This window comes from Cheilinus undulatus, linkage group 2 (assembly GCF_018320785.1).
Source record: "Cheilinus undulatus linkage group 2, ASM1832078v1, whole genome shotgun sequence".
Classification (NCBI taxonomy): domain Eukaryota; kingdom Metazoa; phylum Chordata; class Actinopteri; order Labriformes; family Labridae; genus Cheilinus; species Cheilinus undulatus.
Genome location: NC_054866.1, coordinates 2,622,207 through 2,640,360, shown reverse-complemented (window position 1 = coordinate 2,640,360; position 18,154 = coordinate 2,622,207). Strand labels below are relative to the sequence as shown.

General features: G+C 41.0%; 1 protein-coding gene across 1 annotated transcript in view; it reads left to right on the top strand.

The window, feature by feature from the left end:
- veph1 (ventricular zone expressed PH domain-containing 1) overlaps positions 1-18,154 on the top strand; it is a 177,176-nt gene that overhangs the window by 51,008 nt on the left and 108,014 nt on the right. The window lies entirely within an intron of this gene.

The window sequence follows — 18,154 nt, the reverse complement described above, 5'->3', positions numbered from 1 at the left end:
TGTCCTTTTTTTAACCATTTTTGCAACTTTTTGCCCATTTAAGCTACTTTTTTGCCATTAAATACCACTTGTTTCCTTTTTTCCCCAATTTTTGCCTCTTCTTTTTGCCATTTATTCTCATTTTGCCCTTTTCCACAATTTTTTATGCCACTTTTTGCCCATTTAAACTACCTTTTGCCATTACATACCACTTGTTTCCTCTTTTTTTGCCCATTTTTGCCACTCTTGACTGCTTTTTCTGATTTTAGTCACTTTCCTCTCATTTTTTGTCACTTCTCACCCATTTCTGCTACTTTCTGACCATTTTTCCACTTTTTTCTTTCCATTTTTGCCTCTTTTTACCCATTTTTAGCTGCTTCTTGACCATTTTTGCCACGTTTAACCTATTTTTATTGCTACTTCAAGCTGTTTTTGCCACTTTTCACCACTTAGATTGTGGCTTTTGCAATTTTGTTTTTCAACAATTTTGCTCTTTGGTTGACGGTTGAGTAACACTGCTCTATAGCATAGTCCCTATTGTAACTATAAGTTTATCTATTTTGCTCCATTCACAGCAGAGGTTAGCAAAGCAAATCACCCTTTTTCAGGTTTATGGTTCTGTGCCTCCCCTGAAGCTCTGTGGCGCCCCCCAGGGGAGGCCCGCCTCACACTTTGAAAACCACTGATATAGGGGGACACAGCCGGCGACACCGGGTTGGGGCGCACTCACACTAGGCAATCTGTACTGTGCCTGGGTGCGTTTGAGCCTAAAAGTCCAGTACATTTGGCCAGCATGCTTCCCTGGCTCCAGCAAGGACAAGGTGGACCAAAGCACGAATACAAATGAAGGAGCAGGAACGTGACTTAACTTGGTGCCGGTGTTTGTGTTCTGTATATCATTCCAGGAAGCGTGAACTCCTCAGCAATGGGCATCTGATTCACGGGATGCTTTTCTGAGCACGACACCGGCACCAGGTTACGCAATCAAAATTGAAATCATATTAACTGCTTACACCCGTTTTTTCATATTACATTATTATTATACATTAAATTATTCTCTAAACTCAACAGTAATAGCAAAAGTCAAAAAGACACATTGTTTGTTTATTTGATTTCGTTTCAGAAATGAAAACAAGAAAATGAAATGTTTATCATTTCTGAAACAAATCAATTATAAATCAAATATGAACCAAATGAACAAATGATCAAAAATGAACGAATGATATGTGGATTGAGAATCAATCAAGTTTAAATTTCAATGACAATCTTAGCCTCCCACAGTTATGAAAACAAGATAATTTAAGGTTAAAAAGTCTGTGTGTGTGTCATGCTGTGTTGCTGAGAGAGCTAAACAATGTATGAAAAAGGCCTATCAACATCAGTCCTTTTGAACCTGGTTTTCAGGAGTCCACCCAGGAGAGTTTATGACATGGTTGTGGCTAGGGCTGGGGGATATATTGAGTATTTTCGATCAGTATGTAATATAAGACATTCTCTATTACAACGGTTTAGTTAAAATAATACTATACATTTCTTTCATGTGGCCACCAGCTTGTCTTCTTCTCTTTTTTCTCGCTCATTCTCAACATCAGCAGTGCTATACAGCGAGGAAGACAATATGGATGCAGAGAAAGACGGGGGCCACTCAGGAGAGGTGGAGCGAGTCGGCTAAAATAAAAACTCTGGCTCAGTTATTTGGAGATGGCTCAGGTTCAAAGTTTCAGCCGTAGAGCAGCACAGTGTTTCGAACGCGACAAATCTCTTCCACCATTTACAACAAAGTGCAGAGTGAAGCTTGTTGAAACGCCATGCTGCAACCCAGAACCATCTGCATCGAGACAGCATCAGTAAGTGGTGCAGTGCCATATGATGAAAAAAAGCCTTGTCAAACTGCAAATGTGACTCACTTTGCACCGACACGTGGTCCAGCAGGACCTGTGAGCCATATATGAGTGTGACAGGTTATTTCATGGGAGCTAAAAAGTACTTGTTCCTAACCTACAAGTTTAAGAAAACCTTTTTTTACAGCGTTATTCAGTGTTGGTTTGGATGACACAGATTAGCCAGGTGAGCCTAGCTGTTATTGCTTCCTGCTAAGTAGCCTGGTGTTGTATGTCAATAAAGACTGGTGTTGCTGCGGTGTTTTACCTTCTTACACCATGTATGACTCACATCTAACCCCTCATCTTCTGCAATCAGAAAAAACCCAAAATAATCCAGTATTTCTGCTTTTAGCCTGCTGACTAGTGTTAATTTTGACAGCTATTTTTAACTTTAGTCTCAGTCTTAGTCTTTAGATTATGTCTGTTAGTTTTAGTCTTTTTAGTCATTTATAGTTTTAGTCGAGTTCTTGTCAATAAAAACTCAAAAACATTTTAGTCCAGTTTATTCCATAAAAAATCCTCAAATTTGAGTCTTTACTTTTAGCCCAAGCATTTATTCTCTTGCCTGAATCTGGTACCAGGTCATGGTAGTGTGTTTTTACAGCTGAGAGGCAGAATAGCTCCAGATATATTGTGTTTTGACAGATTTACCCACAGTGGAGAAATATCATGGATTTTGAGTGTTAGACAAAAAATAAATTACATTATAGTCTAGTCTCAGTCATCTTGATAAAAACTGAACTTACTTTTAGTCAGTTTTATTCATCACAGATCTGTCTTTGGCTACTCTTAGCCTTGTTTTTTAATGTAAAAAAAGCCTATCGACAGACATTTTTAGTCACAGTTTTAGTCAACAAAATCAACACTGCTGCTGGCAGTAGATAAACACGATGATCCATGTTCCCAGTCTGAGTACTAGCTTGTTTTGGTCTGAGGAGTGAGACATGCTCTAGGGCTGCATTTTGCAGTTTTACAACTGCTGCCACCTGCTGGCTTTTTTCCCAGCTGCACCATGGAGGACTTGTGTGAAGACCTGACCATTCAGCAGAGACCTGATCCTGAGGCCACCAAACCGGAAACCCTCAACGCCCTGGCTGCGACTAGAAATTCTGTCCATAAAAGTTATTAACAGAGCTGGTGATAAAGGGCAGCCCTGGCGGAGTCCAGCAACGAGTCCGACTTACTTCCGGCAATGCGGACCAAGCTCTGGCACCGGTTGTACAGGGACCGAAAAGCCCTTATCAGGGGGTCCAGCACCCCATACTCCCAGAGCACCTTCCACAGGATTCCTCGCGGGACACAGTCAAATGCCTTCTCCAGGTCCACAAAACACATATAGACTGGTTTGGCAAAATCCCATGCACCCTTCAGGACCCTACCGAGAGTGTAGAGCTGGTCCACTGTTCCACGACCAGGATGAAAACCACATTGCTTCTCCTGAATCTGAGGATCGACTATCTGATGGACCCTCCCCTCCAGGACCCCTGAATAGACCTTACCGGGGAGGCTGAGAAGTGTGATCCCCCTATAACTTGAACACACCCTTCGGTCCCCCTTCTTAAAGAGGGGAACCACCACCCCAGTCTGCCAGTCCAGGGGCACTGTCCACGCGATGTTGCAAGGGCGTGTCAGCCAAGACAACCCTACAACATCCAGAGCCTTGAGGAACTCCTGGTGGATCTCATCCGCCCCCGGGCCCTGCCACCGAGGAGCTTTTTGACCACCTCTGCGACCTCAGCCCCAGAGATAGAAGAGCCTACACCCGAGCCCCCAGACTCTGCTTCCTCATTGGAAGGCGTGTCGGTGGGATTAAGGAGGTCTTCGAAGTATTACTTCCACCGATCCACAATGTCCCGAGTCGAGGTCAACAGCACGCCATCCCCACCATACATGGTGTTGACAGCGCACTGCTTCCCCCTCCTGAGACGACGGATGGTGGTCCAGAATCTTTTTAAAGCCGTACGAAAGTGGTTCTCCATGGCCTCTCTGAACTCCTCCCACATCCAAGTTTTTTGCATTAGCAACCTCTGAAGCTGCAAACCACTTGGCCTGCTGGTACCTGTCTGCTGCCTCTGGAGTCCCACAGGCCAAGAAGGCCTGATAAGACTCCTTCTTCAGCTTGACCGCTGATGTCAACCAGCGGGTTGGGGGGTTACCGCCACAACAGGCACCGACCACCGCAGCTCCTATCAGCCACCTCGACAATAGAGGCATGGAACACGGCCCACTCGGAGTCGGTGTCCCCCGCCCCCTCCCTCCCCCTCCCCTGGGAGCAAGGAACCTGTCACAGGTAAAACTGATTCTGAGATAAAGGGAAGATTTTTTCTCTTTTTTTTTTCTGTTACCATGATGACCAATGGGTGTAACTTTGGTCGACTAAGTTTTTCTTTGGCTGACTACAGCTATAGTGTAAATACATTTTAGTAGTAATAAATGGACCTTTTCTAACTCCATGTAAACTTGCTGACACTGACAGTAAAGCCGAGCTACATCACTTCTATTCATGTTAAACTCAAAGCGGGCACACCCAGAATATTAAGTAACACAGAGCTGGTAAGTCACAAGTTCAAGCATGACATGTGTGCGCTGTGACATGTTTACAGTTTGTGTAATGATTTTATCTCATCCCTTTGTTTTCTCCCCTCTAAAATGGGCTCATTCCTGCTCTGTCTTGACTTTTTTCCTGTGATATTTTCCTCTTTTGTAAATAAGCTCAAGGCCTCAATATTAATATGACTTAGAAGAGATCATTCTCAGAGGACACCTTTAATGTACAGATGTAATGAAGCGGGATAATCCTTCTATATCCACACTAATCCTTTAAAGCCTAATGAAGGCTTAAGCTCTTATTAGAACCTTCACTTTACCCCCTAACAATAGAAGTTTTACATTAAAGCTCAGGGGGAATGTCACTCCGAGAAGTGAGGAAATGTTCAAAAAAATCTGTAAAATTTCCCTCCTTGTGAAAACATTTGGCTCTCACTAGAGTAGAAATGTAGAAGCCGTGTTTGAGGCGGTGAGTAATGCGTCGTTGGAGGTAGCCTGCATGTCGTAATCAGATATAACTGCAGCTCCTGCGACTCTCAGAGAGAGAGGAGAGGGGGAGGAGGAAGCAGGGAACATAAACTTTTCTGATTTCTGCCCCATACAGAGACAGTGGATGTGGGGGAAGTTTGAATGGAACCCAGACATCGGGGCTCTCTAAATGGCTTTATTGTTCTCTGTTTGTTTATTTGTTCGTCAGCCTCACCATGTGTGTTTGTGCGCGTCTGGCCTCTCTATGCCGTCAGTGTTTGCATGTATACGTTTGCGTGTTGTGTGATGGTATCTCTACGTGGGTGGAAATAATAGCTTCCTCATGAGATTTCAGGGTTTCCCCTCCCTCCATCTCTCCATCTGCCAGTGTCTCTCTTTCATTGTGTGTTTTCTCTCTCAAATACCTACTGAAACACACACTTGTTCTTTTGTTATCTGTGTCATTCAGACAGCTACAGACAGCTACAGAGAGAGAGAGAGAGAGAGAGAACAGGCTGTGGGAGAAGAAAGAGAAGTGCAGGATATTGCTCTACAGCAGCACAATTCAGTGCTGCAGCGATGAGTGCTAGAAATCAGGAAATGTATTTTCATTTAAACACTTCAGGTTTCATCGTCTCAATAAGGACAGGATTTATGAAGTTCCTTTAGTTTAAGGTTGCCAGATTTTTCCTTTTGCACTTTCAACTGCAATTGAATTTGAAATGCGCTAATTAAAGTTTAACTGGCTGATTTTCAGAGAACTGGTTGGTTTTAAGAAAAAAAGGAAAATTCTCAGATATTTGGATTTCCATTCAAAAAGAAACAAAGGAAAATTCAGGGAAATTTCATGGCAAATTTCCCATCAAATATCCCCGAATGTACAAATAAAGTCTCCAAAACCTACAGAAAATTTGTAAAAATTTCCAAACACACTATCCTGAACATCCACATAAATTTCTATGTAATTTTGGAACATTAAAAAAAAAAATGACAGCCAAAATTTCCAATCAAATATTCCAAAATATAGAAATTACTTTCCCCAATTCTACAGTAAATCCATGAAACATATGGAAAATTTCCAAACAAACCTCCACTTAGTTTCCATACAACCTCCCCTAAACATCCACATAAATAAACTAAGATTTCTATTAAAATCTGGGAAAATTTCAAGCAAATTACAGCCAAAATTTCCAATCAAATATTTGAAAATTTATACAAATGAATTTCCAAAAATCTGCAATAAATCTCCCCAAAATCCATGAAAATTCTGGAAAATGTCCAAAAACCTCCCACTTAACATCCATAAAAGTTTCCTGATATTTCTATAAAAATTCAGGTAAATTTCATGACAAATTATTTCCAACATTTGCAATCAGATATCCCAAAATATACAAATAAATTCCCAAAAATAGAAATATTATTTCTCCCCTAAATTCTTGGAAAATTGCGTAAAATTTCCAAACAACCTCCTCTAAACATCCACATTTATTAACTTATATTTCCATGAAAATTCAGGGAAATTTCATGGCAAACTACACCCAAAATTTCAAATCAAATAATTCAAAACTTGCAAGAATGATCCAAAAATCTACAAACAAACTTTCCACAAAATCCATAGAAATTATGGAAAATTTCCAAACAACCTCCCCTAAACATCCACATAAATAACCTTATATTTCTATGAAAATTTGGGAAAATTTCAAAGCAAATTACAGCCAAAATTTCCAATCAAATATTCCAAAATATACGAATGAATTTCCCAAAATCTGCAATAAATTTCCCCAGAATCCATGAAAATTACGGAAAGTTTCCAAACAAACTGCCCTAAACATCCTTACAATATGCTTACATTTCCATGACACTTCAAGAAAATTTCAAAGCAAATTACCCCTTAAATTTAAAAGACAATATCCTATAATTTACAAATAAATTTCCCAGATTTCCATGAAAGTACCAGTGCAACTTCAGATTTAACTCTCTAAAATATACAAACATATCACCAAAAATGTTCCTGAAAGTTTAAGAACATTTTCCATCAAATTCTCCCAACATTCTGAACAAATAACATAAACTTCCTAAGAAATTCTGGACAGCTATTACAAATAAGAAAGCAGAATTTGGCACTGTGCTGCAGGAAAGCCAACATGCAGTGTCTTCTTATGTGCACGCAGGGTTGTCACCATTTTGTTAGATAAGAGATAAATGACTACTCAGTAACAACATTTGAATTTCATACATGTACTGAAATCCAATCTCTATACTTAACGATAATCCTTACGGTACTTTTGGTACACTAGATTATTACCACATGAGAAAATCTATGAACAAAACCAGAGCAACATGGCATCATTTAATCTAGATTGCTTTGTTGTTGTGACCATGGGAAGCTAAAATTGTAACTAAAACTCAATTAATTACCCAGCATCCTCTTCATCCCCTCTAGTCATGACTAGATTCATACTTTATAAAAGCAGTATAACCACACAGCTTCTTTCTTCTCAGGCCACAGTTTAAATGTTCATAAAACATTAAAGAAAGGACACTGAAGGACACCCATGTGTCCCCTAATTTAAAACACAGACACAGGCAATAAAAGCCCATAAAAACATGAGTAACAGGACAGCCCAGAATCTTTCTATTGATAACACATTTGAGTCTGTTGATGAAAAAGCAGCTGAGCTGACATCCCTGGAATTTTGGCATACAAAAATGTATGTGAGAAATATTGCAGCACTCAAAGAAAAACAACTTTTATCAAATAAGATTGTAGTTTTATAGAATATGAGACATGCAATCATGTTTGACTTTGGTCTGCTTAACCTTGAATATGGGTCAGGGGAAATGGGGACGACGCATTTTTACTGGCCAAGAAAGACTCAACTGTACTAGTGCTTTCCAATAAGAGTTTTAAAAAAGTCATTAAAATAGAAAACTGTGCTGAGAACAGTGTTGCATAAGTAGGGTGCTAAAGATTCATCACAGGTCTGATGTGCCACAACCTGGGGCTGGAGAAGAGGGGGCGGCCTCTTGTCTGGTCAGATTTCTGTCATTAAAACGACTCGAAACTGTAGTTTAAAACTTTAATTGTAGCAGCCAACTTAAAACATGCCAGCTTTAAAATGAAACCTTTCCTGTGCACATGCTGTAAAGTAATGCTTTCACATTTGGCTCAGGTGGAGAACCATCAGACATGTTTCACTGCGACCCGCTGAAGAAATCCCTTCACCATGTCAGTCATACATGCCTGTGTTTTGGCTGGTGTGGATGCTTTCATTGGCTTATTCTGGTGAAATAATTTTCCGCATTGTTTCTTATATTTCCTTACACTCTGCAGTTTAAGAATCAGATGCACCGCTACCTTAAAGGGCTCCAGAACTTCACGTATTTAGGATTCATCAGAGACATTGAATGCCTCCACTGTCTGTTATACTAACATGAATCATTCTATCAGCTGGTTCTGCTTAAAGCTCAATACAGTGGATGGGTCATCGGCACAGCAGGAGGAACTTTACATTGCAACACTAAGTCCAAAAAGGACATGGGAAAGAAAACAGCAAAGGAAACTGATTGATCATCAGTGACATAAAGTAGGTTCATACGGTTGTGAAAGCTTAAACAATCATATACAGCATACTGTGGATCTTTGAAATCTTAACCAAATGTTTTAGACTGTGACATCAGAGAAATACTTCATTTAGAAGCCACAGTAAATGCTGTAAATAGCTTATTTTACCTTCACTTTGGTGACACCATGTCATATCCTCCTTTTAGGTACAATCTCAGGGGTAAAACTGTGAAGGAAGAAGTGAGGTCATGGTCTGGAGAAGAAAAACAGAACTTTTAAAAAAACTTAAAATAGATCCGTTCAGAAAGTGTGCTGAGCGGACTAGTTTTTGTTCCATTGTGACTTAATATCTATGGCCCGTCCTATTTACTGGAGTACTAAATAACGTTTACATTCCCTAAGAACGTTATGGGATTGGAATAACTTCTCCAGTTATTAAACAAGCCTTAAGGTGTTGCTAGGGAAAAGGAGTTCTGATCACAAACGTATGAAATGATAAATTAGTGGTTTTATTCATTCTATTATTTGGCAAGTGACCATGGTATAAGCAGGTTAACGCAAAACAAGGTGTCCAGTTATCAGGGATTAATGGACTTCTTGGAGGCAACCATCTCCTGCTGCACATCCAACAATTCAGGCCTCCACGTAATTAGGCCTGTGCTTAAAAAAATCAATATAGCAATATATCGTCACGCACATCTTACTTATACACGTATCAACAGAGGTTTTTAACAGACCCGAAACAGCTGTAATCCCTGTGATGGCAGTTTTCACATATACATCTCTTAAATATGGCAGCTGATGGCAGCAGTTGTAGAGCTGCACCATGCTGACTCAGCGCACGTCTCACTCAATCAAAACAAGTTGGCATTCAGACTGGGAACATGGATGGTATTTATCTACATCTGACAGACTTAAAGCAAAGAAACTTGACTATTTTAGGTTTCTTCAAACAGCAGAAAGTCAGGAACTGGATATGTCATGAAAGCTGTAACAAGGTAAAACACTGCAGCAATACCAGTCTTCATAGACACAAGACACGAGGCTAATTAGCAGTTAGCAACAACAGCTAGTCTCACCAGACTAACCTGGGACATGCAAACCATCACTGAATGTTGCTGTAAACTTTAAGTTTCCCTCAACTTCAGATCAAGAGATCAAACGCAGCACTTTGTGGTTTATTTGTTAAGACATGAGTCGAACAGCGGCGCTGAAACTGGCTGCAGTCAGTGTCAGTAATGTTTTATAAACCCCCATTCATTATTCGACAGAATTACCAATGCTGATAATGGCTTTGTTTTTTATGTGAAATAACTTAAAGTTATCTTAAATCTGTTGTAATTTTTTTGCACTAGGAGGCATTTTTTTCCAAATCAAAGCTATTTCAATTAAAACCATCTTTACAGATCCAACTCCATAAACACTGGAACCCTCCTTTGATATCACCTCAACAACTCTCTTAGCCATTGAACTTGTCAGTCCGTGTGTAGTTTCTGTCTGTACTTCCTTTGAGGATGCCAAAATTGCCTCCCGGAGCTGCTGATATGGGATAAACTGCTCTCTGCCCACCCTCATAGAGCCTCCTTTTAAAGATGCTCCAAAGGTTCTCAGTAGGTTTTAGGTCAGGGGAGGATGGTGGCCACACCATGATTTTTCCCTCCTTTATGCCTATTGTAGCCGAGGCCTCAGTGGAATTTTTTGCAGCATGGGATGTTGGATTGCCTTGCATGAAAATGATTTTAATCCAGAAGGCATGGTTCTTCTTTTTATACCATGGCAGGAAATGGGCAGTTAGGAACTCCACATATGTTGCTGAGGTAATTTTGACACCTTCAGGCACCTTAAAGGGGCCTACTAACTCACTTCCTATGATTTCAGTCCAAAACATCACTACACCACCTTCATGTTGATGTCTGCAACACCACATGGTGGCCATCCACAAACCATGCAGAGCTCCATCCATCTGGACCATCCAGTGTAGCACAGCGTTCACCAGTGAATACAGCTATTAGAAAATTTGTCTTCTTATATCTCTGGAGCTCACTGCAAAGGTTTCTGCATGTGAGAATTGGTTAGGGGTGGCTGAAATGCAGCTTTACGCACATCAGCAAGCCTCTGGAGGATCCTGCATCCAGGGGTTCTTGGGACTCCAGAGGCACCAGCAGCTTCAAATACCTGTTTGCTACTCACCAGTGGATTTTTCACATTGATGATGGTTTAGCTGCTCCAAGACTGCACTAAAGGCCCAGGTGTAAAATCCAGGCACACCCCTGCTGTTAGCATAGTCAATGGAGAAGTCCAGTAAATGAAAAGGAGGCACTTGCCAGCAAGCACGGTGGTGTCAATAAACCAGTTTCTCTTGCTGCTGGTGTACTGGGATCTAACTTAGTCCAGTTAGATACACCTATTGAACTCTGACCTTAGCTCAACATACAGTCATGGACGAAAATGTTGGCACCCCTGGAATTTTTCCAGAAAATACATCATTTCTCTCAGAAATTGTTGCAATCAACAAATGTTTTGGTATACATGTGTTTATTGCCTTTGTGTGCATTGGAACGACACAAAATTCCAAAGGAAAAAGACAACATTGACATAATTTTACACAAAACTCAAAAAATGGGCCAGACAAAATTGTTGGCACCCTCAACTAAATATTTGGTTGCACACCCTTGGGAAATAATAACTGAAACCAATCTCTTCCTATAACCATCAACAAGCTACTTACACCTCTCAACTGGATTTTTGGACCACTGTTCTTTTGCAAACTGCTCCAGGTCTCTCAGATTTAAAGGGTGCCTTCTTGCAACAGCAGTTTTGAGATCTCTCCATAGGTATTCAATGGGATTTAGATCCAGACTCATTGCTGGCCACTTCAGAACTCTCCAGCTTTGTCTCCAACCATTTCTTGGTGCTTTTTGAGGTATGTTTGGGGTCATTGTCCTGCTGGAACACCCATGACCTCTGACACAGACCCAACTTTCTGACACTAGGCCCTACAAAATCTTTTGATAGTCTCCAGATTTCATGATTCCTTGCACACAGTCAAGGCACCCAGTGCCAGAGGCAGCAAAACAACCCCAAAACATCCTTGAAGCTCCACCATGTTTGACTGTAGGTACTGTGTTCTTTTCTTTGTAGGCCTCATTCTGTTTTCTGTAAACAGTAGAATGACGTGCTTTTCCAAAAAGCTCTACCTTAGTCTCATCTGTCCACAAAATGTTCTCCCAGAAGGATTGAGGCTTACTCAGGTACATTTTTGCAAACTCCAGTCTTGGCTTTTTTTTTTCTTGATTATATTACACACAGTGGACAAAGGAATTTCTAGATCTCTGGAGATGGTCTTTAACCTTGAGATTGTTTGTATTTTTCCACAGTTTTGCTTCTCAAGTCCTCAGACAGTTCTTGGCTCTTCTTTCTCTTCTCCATGCTTGGTGTGACACACACAGACACACAACACAAAGGTTGAGTCAACTTTTAGACATTCTAACTGGCTTCAGGTGTGATTTCTAGATTGCCAGCACCTGTTACTGCCACAGGTGAGTTTAAATGAGCATCACATGCAGGAAATAAAATGATTTACCCACAGTTTTAAAAGGGTACCAACAATTTTGTCTGGCCCATTTTTTGAGTTTTGTGTGAAATTATGTCAATTTTGGCTTTTTTCTTCGAGTTTTTTCTATTGCTCTAATGCACATAAAGGCAATAAACATGTGTATACCAAAAACATTTATAACTGCAACAATTTCGGGGAGAAATGGTGTATTTTCTGGAAAAATTCCAGGGGTGCCAACATTTTCATCCATGACTATAGCTGTGCATGAGTTTAATCTATTAAATGCTTATGGAGAGGCTCAGATCTGGTATGGATTGTCTGAAATAAAATATTTGACTTCAGCAGAGTGCTGTTATTCTTTAATCTTTTTCATGTAACCACAAGGATGGCCTCCTCTAAACTGGAATAAATAGTTTCTGATGTTAAAACATTAACTAAACATAACAGCATGTATTAGAAAATGTTTGAGTTATTTTTGGATGGATCTAACTGAAGTCCTGCTTTCTGTTCAAGTGTGACTTATTATTTTGACTTTACACCAAGAGATATCACATGACAGCAGACATGCACATGTGTCTTTACGGCTCTGGCTGCTCCTCATATCTCAGCTGTTAGTGATAGAATGGCTGAGTAATTGTATGTTTGGGACTCATCATTGTCTGGATACGACTGGAGACAAAGAGGAGGTGGACATCACGTTTTTCACACATGAACAGTGAATGTGTAGGTCGGGTTACATATCTAGGTGAAAGGACAGACTGCTCTTATAGTTTAAACTCTGCAGGAGAGACTGTGTGATTCAGGCTATGTAAATGGAGCTGGAGCTATAAAGTTTTGTGGTGCACATATAGAATGCTAACGGTGGCCAGGCGGTGTCAAATAAATGCAGATACACGATGCTTTGCAAAAGAGAAAAATGCAATCCCATTAACAGGGAAGACGTATAGCTGAAATTATAGCTAGCTGTAAGTGCAAACTGTAATGACCCTGGGTCATATGTTTGTAGTGTTTGTTGTACATGCAGCTTTGCCTCCTCTCCTCAGAGTATGAGTTGTGGGTGTGGCTGTCAGTTGCTACTTTCACACTGCCTCTCTTTTCCGTGTCTCTTACGCCTTCGTTCTGCAATGCCGTTCTGTATGAAAGTGACCGTTCCCCAATGGAGGGTCGATCTCGCCCAACCTCTAATCCGGATCGAGAGGTAGTATAAGAGCCGTAACAGACTTTTCCACAAGTGTGAAAGGACATCATGGCATTCCGCAAGGGCGAGTGTGTGCTGCTGTCTCCATAAACATGAGATTTAAAAACCAGCGCGGTTTAATGGAGCGGTATTTCATTGGAGAAAACAACAGGGGGATAAAACAAAGAATAATGTGGATTAACTGGAGAGACTGCGAGGTTAGAGAGCTGATCACTCTGTACAGGAGAGGAGAGAGCAGACACATCGATGCTCACAGCAGCGTCTGAAAAGTTGCATGATGTGTTCAAGTGAGCTCGGTACTCTGAAGTTTCCGACCTCCGATGTAAATAGTGTGCGGTGACACTGCTTAAAGTCGGACCGTCAACTCAGAAACATGGAGGAAAAAAAGTCTATCGGATCTAATCAATTAAAATGAATGTTCATGTTATTTTCTTTGTATTTCATTTAGAAAATACTACGTTTTGAACCAAGAAATCCAGGGTTTCGAGTTTCATTGAAAGCAGCAGCTCGGGCAGCGGCTGCCATCTGATTATGGGATGCCGGGGTGTGTGTGTAATCTCGGACGTGCACGGCTCTGTTACACCTTTGTGTGAATTGCTCGTTGCGGAACAGAGATGGGCATTCCTTTTCGCCTTTATTGTGGAATCTCTGTGTAAAAACGGCTAGTGAGTGTGGCTGTCTCAGTGAATGTGTCTGTGTTAGATCTGAGTGAGTGAGTGTGATTAGGTCCTGGTGCTGAGGCTGATGGGCTGCTGCAGAGGTTGCTGCAGGTCCTGGTGCTGAGGCTGATGGGCTGCTGCAATCTCTGCATTGCTGCCACCTGAGAGACTTCAGCAAGTCTACAAATACCTGCTGCTGCAGCCTGCTCTTCCTCTCTACTCCAGCCACTGCCAACAAAGCAACTTGTGATTTGTAGCTTTCTGTATTGTGTACACTCGTGACCAGTTTATAAGTATCTAGGCAGTAGTAGCAAACTTTACTGTGTGACCTTTGAGTTTCTGGTACCCAGCCATAGCGATACTGGCTTTAAATGCTAAAGGAAGAGCTTTTTGTTTCATTCTGAGTTTTATACTTAAGGGTTTAGTTGCTTAAAATGGTGTAGCAGCCAGCTTTTGGTTAAACTTAAATTGTGTGCTGCTTAGAGTGTGTTAACCCTTTGCATCAACTGAGATTTGAAAACCCCAGTTTGGTAGTTAGGTTTGGGTAATTAGAAATTCTGTGTTATTGGGGAAAACCTTTTGCTGTATATTGTTGAGCTGTGTTAGCCAATAAACCTGTGTTTAACTTTTGAGAAATTCATGCTGGCTTTCTTGGGAGTGGATGGAGTCTGGGGCAACTTCATGTTGTGTCTAGGTTCCCCTAGACTGGGGACATAACAAAATACCAGTAACAATTTTGCAAAATGCCCTATAAATGGCATTTTTGTGGCAAATACCTGAAAAACTTCATCATGTCTCCGTATGAAATCAAGAATAAAAACAATAGTAAAGGCTTTTCATGATGGGAAAGATGTTTGGCTATTCTGCTGACCTGCTTCGGCATAGGTTTGCGATCGGTATGAGTGGGTTTGTCGTTGTATCCAATAATTGCTGCCACTGCAGCAGTAAGCTTGGATGTAGCTTTAGGGAAGTGTCAGTTTAATCAGAACTGGACCATATTTCTTATTAAAACAAGAGCATAGAGCCACACTGAAAACCACAGAGAAGAGGTTTTTGCAAGTCTACAGCAACCTACAGTCTGCAGCAGCAGTAGCCTGCAGGTCAGAAGAAGCACTTGTGCACAACATAATTTTGTCTTGTAGCTCTGATTGGATCCTCATGAATGTGACAGACAGAACGTTCCTCCAGTCACCTTCTGAGAATTTTCTGGAAAGTCCTGCCCTTCCCAAACCTTTTCTGTGGGAGCTTTCCCAGATGAATGTGAAATATATCCATGCAGCAGAGACATAAACAGTCTATCTGGCTTGTCAGGTTAAGAAATACCTGCAACAAAAATAATATCCCGAATATGAATGCAACTACATGCAAGATGAAAACAAAAAGACATTGCATGAATGCAAAAAGCCACATCATAACTGCAAATACCTGTACTGAAAATACAAATACCTGCATAATGAATGCAAAAAGGGCTGCATGGCAGCGCAGGGGTTAGCGTTGTTGCCTCATAGCAAGAAGGTTCCTGGTCTGCTTCCCGGTCAGGGCCTTTCTGTGCAGAGTTTGCATGTTCTCCTCGTGCATGTGTGGGTTCTCACCGGGTTCTCTGGCTTCCTGCACCACCAAAGACATGCTCGTTAGGTTGGTTGATCACTTCAGATTGGCTGTAGGTGTGAATGTGAGCGCGCCTGGTTGTCTGTCTCTATGTGTCAGCCCTGTGATTGACTGGCAACCAGTCCAGGGTGTACCCCTCCTCTCGCTCCATGATGGCTGGGATAGGCTCCAGGCTCCCCTGCGACTTCCAATGGGATAAGCGGAACAGAAAATGGATGAATAGACGGATGAATGCATAAAGTCAAAATAGGAAAGCAATGCAAAGCAAAGCAATATTAATCCAAAGACTCGCTTAAGGTATGCAAATAATTGCAAAACAAACAATATCCCCACAAGAGTGCAAATACCTGCAATACAAATATTCAAAACATGACACTAACTTCACACAACAGGAGAGCAAAAAGCCAGTAAGAGGAATGCAATTACCTACATCACAGATAGCATCCCCAGCACAAATGCAACTACAAGAAAGACAAAAAGCCATGACACAAATGCAGAAAACCATAACATGAATGCAGAAACCCCCAGAGACCAAAAAGCCACAACATGAATGCAAATACTGCACAAATTCATACACCCACAACCTGAAAGCAAATACCTGCAAAAATGCTGCAGAAGTTAGCTGCTAAGGAGGTTATTTGCAAAGTGTGTTGGATATGCTGCTGTCATGATGTTTGTTTTATAATTTAGATATAAAATGTTTGAATGCGTGAAACATTTTGAGCCATGTGTGACAAGAACCTCTGCTTTCTGTCTCTCCACTCTGACATCAGGAGAACATCCAGAAAGCTGAGCAGCCACCCGTCATACGGTCCTAAATACTTCGAATTATTTACACTGTGTTGAAGGGAGGCTGTGGGGGGTGGGGGTTGGCTAATGCAACAAAAATCTACAGAATCCCAGAGATATGGGCTCTCTGGGAGAGGTCTCGCTCCTGCCTGTCACATTTGGATTTCTCTCCGCCTTCGCCCACCTGAGGTTTTTCCAGCAGCTTGATATACGACTCAGCAGACACTCTGCACATGCACAGAGTGATGGCTGTAGAAAACACATTCAGGTCGTAAAGCTGTACAACATCCCTTTGGACACCATTTGTGCTGATCTCTGCATTTTTGTCCTGTACCATAAGCCCCCTTGCATAAGAGTTCTGTGTTTAGGAGTTTATTTTGGCAACTTGTGTCGGTCGTACATATGAATGGAATGTTCCTGTCTTGGTCCAAAATAGTTTAATTTATTTAAACATGGTTATAGGGAAAATTAAAATTATTCAGTCTGCAAAACTCCTCTGTAGATTTAAGCATTCATAGAGAATTGGAAATAGAGTTCATCTTAGCGTTGGTGTCTCTTCAAAGATGCTCTCTGGCTAGCCAGGCAGCCTGCCAAAGCTTTGAGGAAACACTGATAAACCCTAAAACAAGGATGAACCAAGTCTAAGGAGGAGGCTGGGATAGAGAGGGCATAGATTTTCAAATATTCAATCATTAATTTATTGAACATCATAGATATATAAATGTTATCTCATTCGTTGTGATTTTCCACTACTGCCAAACTGAGGCTGTAGGGCATCAGAAACTATTAACCGACTTTAAATAGCAGCAGAAGAAGAAAGCTGTGATATGCTGTGACACAGCTGAATAAAAAAGAAACTTACTTAAGAAATGATCCATGTTATGGATAATTTTTCATGTAAATACTCAGTTAACCGATCTCTTTAACTTGTTTTTTTAAGGGTGAGAGATCATTTCTTAAGTTAAATTTAAAACAAAGCAATGCTAAGTGTGTAAGCCTGTTTATAAGACTGTCAAATATTTGTTAGCATTAAGCTAAAAATACTTGGATAAACATCCTGGTCCATCTTGTAGAATAATTGATTTTTCAAATAACAGCAGGAGCTTTTAATGAGTTCATTTCCATGAAATGCACATCCTTAGTAACTTTGCGAAGCAGATGGATTCACCTGTTTCCGTGTTTCTCACTGGTGAATCCATCTTGCAAAGCTCCCATCTGAACCGTTTGGGCCCGGTCAGAACGTGACAGGACTGTGATGTACTATCAACTGAATAAACCTTGTGGGGCTGAGCTGTTCACAAACAAGCTTGTCGTATGAACAGCTCTTTTTTATGTGAGCCACGGTGGCTAGCTCCCATTTGAGAGCCAGTTTCCTTACCTTACCTCTATCCTTTGTAGTATTTTATTTACTTTTAAAAAGTCCAACTGATGCCAAATGGAGAGCCGTTGGGAGCCAATCAGCTTTACTGAGCTGAGCCAAATGATCTGAATCCCTGAACCGAGAGGCACTTCCTATCACAATGAGGAAGACTAGCTGGACTTTAGCTGAGGAAACACGGTGAGATTAGAGTTTAATGTGCTAAAGCCAAGTGTTGTGTGACACTCGTCCAGGTTGGAGACAGAAGCTTTTTAATTCTTGCCTGCTGCCAGTTCTCTGTGAGCTTTTTAAAGGTTTTTAAAATTTGTATGCCTGAATATTTCACAACCTCCAGGCCACTAAAGTCGCTCAAGTATTAAGAATGTTAACATCTTTGCACTTGTGATACTTGGCATAGTTGTAAACAACTTGAAACATGGCCTTTTTTGGTAGAGTTTCTCTTTGACATCACTTTAGATGGAAATGATCTGCCTTCCATTCTCTCTGCTGGTCTGGAGCTCCATTATTTTGGTACATATTCAGAT